The sequence below is a fragment of the Mastomys coucha genome, unplaced genomic scaffold, assembly GCF_008632895.1.
Source record: "Mastomys coucha isolate ucsf_1 unplaced genomic scaffold, UCSF_Mcou_1 pScaffold20, whole genome shotgun sequence".
NCBI lineage: Eukaryota > Metazoa > Chordata > Mammalia > Rodentia > Muridae > Mastomys > Mastomys coucha.
This window is the reverse complement of record NW_022196903.1, coordinates 138,606,815-138,610,904: the sequence shown is the minus strand read 5'-3', so window position 1 is coordinate 138,610,904 and position 4,090 is coordinate 138,606,815. Positions and strand designations below refer to the sequence as shown.

Below are 4,090 nucleotides of genomic sequence, written 5' to 3'. Positions count from 1 at the left end.
GTATATGGGGTGAGCTCTGGTCAGGAGGACACACACAGCTGACAGTATATGGGGTGAGCTCTGGTCAGCGGTTTTGATGGTCTTTGCTGCTGCAGTGGGGCTTTTCTGCTCTTTGTCTTTCCTTCCCCAACCCCATGAGGCACAAAGAGAAACAAAGAAAGGAAGGAAGGAAGAGTAAATAAATAAATGAATGAATGCATCTGCTGCAGACATGCCTCTGCAGTAGCTGCTCAGAGGTTGCTGGGATTCCAGGAGAAAGCCTGGACGAGACAAAAGGATGAGGGCCAAGGCAGTGTGGACAGGGGATCTCCAAAGGTGTGTATATGTGTGTGTGTGTGTGTGTGTGTGTGTGTATGGGTAGACAGATTGATCGATCGGTAGATAGATAGACAGATCGATCGATCGGTAGATAGATAGTAGCACAACCCTGGACTTGGTGGTATACCATGTGCAAGCTTCTTGTGTTAAAAACTTCCAGGAACATGGCAGTCCTGGACTTTCTGGTTGCTTGTTTTCTGTACATGAGGGGGAGCCTGGGGCTCTGTCTGTCTGTGATGCTCCTCCGCGGTGCTGTGTTATAGCACACTGGTCGGCAGCACAGGGCAACTGCAGGCACATCCAACCCTTTGTAGCTAGGAGCTCAAGGAACCCACAATAACTTGTGAACCATGTTTTCCCCAGGAGTAAACAGTGTGTATGTGTGGCTGGGATCTCAGCTGTTGAAGGCTGACTTTTCCCCCTAGTGTGAATCGAGTATTTGTTCATATTTAGACAGCATCAAGGTGGAGGTAATTTAGACATTTAATCAGATATAAAGCTATGCTAAAAACAGGAAGAGCTCATTATAGATTCACAGATCTGTGTATGTGTGTGCTCAGGGATGAAAATAATACTGGGATATATTTCAGAGGAAAGAAATGAGTGAAAATAAGAAAGAAAAAAAAACTAATGGATTTGAGCCCAAGTAAATGAAACTCTATTATTTAATTATAGTACCCGACTGTGAATATAAATGGAAGATGAGCAAGAATTTTTTTCCCTGGTTTGGATTGTAGATTCCATGACTAAATGGGAATGTCTGTCATTCAGAGCTACACGCTAGAGGCCTGATTCTTCATAGAGTGAATCAGGGAACAGAGAAAATATTTTGGGAATTGAGGACAATGTCTTTTGCACACACTCAAGGGTTTCATACCTAGAATGAGTAAAATTCTTACACTGGAAGAAGGATCATGTCCATCCAATTTCCAACTCTGTGGTTGCCTATAAAGGTGGGAATATATGTCGCCTGTGCAGAGGCAGTTGATTTACAATTTCATTTTTAGAACCTTTGTGGGCTCCTATCTGGAGTATCGATCAGGCCATTTATTTGTTATCTATTGCTACGTTTGGCAAGTGGGTACATTTTCCACCCTGGTTTCCTGGTTCTGTTCCAATGCAGATGACTGGGGGTGCTCCATCTGCCACGTTCTTATTTTGCCTCCCTTAAGGAAATGAAGTGTAACTGAGTGCCAAGCTGATTGTTAGCTCACTGGAGATAAAAGTTACTATTTCCCCCTCTCAGTGTGTCTCAGTGTGGCTCAGTGTCCCCAGACCCCGGTTCTAGCACAGCTCTGCAGCTGACTCATCTTAGACCTTGGAAAGTTAACTTTATATGCCTGCAACTGACCGTTGGTAAGGTGCATGCTCAGTAACCTGGGTAACGGTCACACCAGCTTCGATGCCTAGCAGCCTGTGGGTTGTTGATAGCTCATGGCATGGTGATTTTTGTCTAGAGGTTCAAAGACATTTTTAAGGCTTATACTCTTAATCTTTTTAAAAGCTGTCTGCTCCAAAGTAGTATAAAGCAAATGACAGGTACTTAGGTGTTTTCAATCAGAATCCTACCCCTCATCTCTGTTATCTGTCTTTCGAGTGTGGATATGTGCTTTTTTGTTGTAGGTGGTAGAAAGCAGGATAATGTTACATATAAGTACATTTATTCGGACATTTAAATTCTTAATTTACTGGTTACTACCAGTTTTCAGAATTACTCAGTAGTGCATATTCAATGATTCGTTCAAACTGGTAAGTTGGTGACACCACCTTCACATGTTATGTGTCTATAATGAAATATGCCTAGAGAAACCACTAAGAAAGAAATGACTGGTAAAATACCCACCACAACTTAAGAGCATTAAAATGAAGTCAAAACTGAAAAATAAGAATCAAAGGCAGGAAGGAAACAGAAGTGAGAAATATATGGGAAATCCCTGAAAATAAAATGCAGACCTAAAGTCGTAACGCAGCGATAAGCACATTAAATGTAAATGGCCTAAACACAATTAAAAGATGTATTTTCAGAGCATAAAACAGAATCAAAATGAGCACACCTATGAGAAACTGTTCATTTGGGTGTTGGTGGTCCATATCTGTAATCTCAATATCTAGAAAAACTGAGGCAGGAGGATGCCCATGGCTTTAAGGCCCATTTCTGGGCCACATAGTGACTGCTAGGGACATTCTAAATCCTTGTCTAAAGAACAAGCAAAACAACAGAGAAAAACTGTTGAATCAAATAATGTGTTCAAGTTGAAAATGAATGGATAGAAATCCACATCACACAAACATTAATGGAGAAACGAGAGCTGTTCTATGAACACAAAAGCAGTGATTTCGAAAGCAAATTAAACCACCAGTTTAGAGGATGCTATATATTTTAGTGTTTTCTCATCCTATGCGGGCAGTCCTGGGTGCCTGTGTGCTGAGTAGCTGAACTGCAGGATAAATGGAAAAATGAGAAAAGTAGAAAGAACACGGCCAAGTCCACAACGATAATGGATGATGGCAATGGCCTCATTGCCCACCGCCCCTCTCCTGACCTGTTTTGTGTACTCACAGAGGCCTCTGGTTTTTGCTGGGCATGCTTGCCAGCTTTTACCACAGGGCTTTTGCTCTTGCAGTTCCCCGTGTCCAGAGAGCAGCTCTCTCTCCCTTCATCGTTCACTTCCTGCAAGCTTCTGTCGAGAGGTCACCTCACTAAAGATGCCTGCCAGCCTTCTAGCAGGAGTCAGGCTCCTATCAAAGTCTGTCCCTTTACTCAGTCCATTTCTTTTCTCTAATCAGAAACAGATGTGAAAGTTTTAAATATTCAGTGTCTTGGATACATATTCAGTGATTTTTCTCCTTGCTGTGCCCAAATCTCCCGTAAGACTCGCTGAAGGAGAGGTGCGGCCCCTCATACCTGAGGCACCACAGCAGGATTATGAGGTAGCCAGTCATATTGCATCAGCTCTCCAGAAACGCAGAGCAGACAGGAAGTAGGTCTGGGCTAGGTCTAGGCTAGGTCTCGGCTATAAAACCTCAAGGTCCATTTCCATTGTTCCACTTTCTCCAGAACGGTTCCACCTCTTAATATTTCCATAACTTAACAGGGTCTCACCAACTGGGAACCAAGTGTGCAAACACATAAGCAGATAGTAACTTCAAAATTCCCCGTAGGCTTCTTTATCCTGTATATATTTCTTTTATTTGGAGCATTTTATTTGAAAATGAACTTAGCATTGTAATTCACTCGATTTTTTTCTCTTCTGCTGCGCACTCTGTGTAGGTGGGTTTTCAGTGTGGCGTTCTGTCATGCGCAGTGTGATGTTCTGTCATGCGCAGTGTGGTGTTCTGTCATGCGCAGTTGATTGCCTTTTAATAGTATTTCTCCCAACTAAGTTTTCACAGCAATGACACAGTCTTTGTAGGCTACAAATCTAAATGATTTGACTCTACTTCTCTTCTAGACACTCCAAGCTGTTGTGGTACCAAGATCTGCCTCAGAAGGACCCTTAGAAGTCTTGGACAAGCCTCCCACATGTGGCAGGTATGATGCCTTCATGGATGCGTGGAGATCTTCCATTTAGCCATATAAGCAGAGATGTGAGGACGAATCTAAGTTCTTAATGAGATGATTTGGACTTGAACTCTTAAGTCCAGAATCTCCAGTTCATGGCCATGAGTCCCACTGGCAGTCTCCACCATCCCATCCCTTGCTGAGCATGTGTGGACCATTTCTCAGTGGTATCTCAATCCACCCTCTTTCTGTTGTCCTCCTCCTCCTCCT

General features: G+C 43.0%; 1 protein-coding gene across 3 annotated transcripts in view; it reads left to right on the top strand.

The window, feature by feature from the left end:
• The window catches only part of Sox5 (SRY-box transcription factor 5), a 968,743-nt gene that overhangs the window by 160,199 nt on the left and 804,454 nt on the right, over window positions 1-4,090 (top strand). For all 3 annotated transcript variants that reach the window (XM_031383845.1, XM_031383839.1, XM_031383837.1), the window contains exon 2: window positions 3,771-3,850. The gene's annotated coding sequence lies outside the window, so the exon portion shown is untranslated. The remainder of the gene's footprint in view (window positions 1-3,770; window positions 3,851-4,090) is intronic.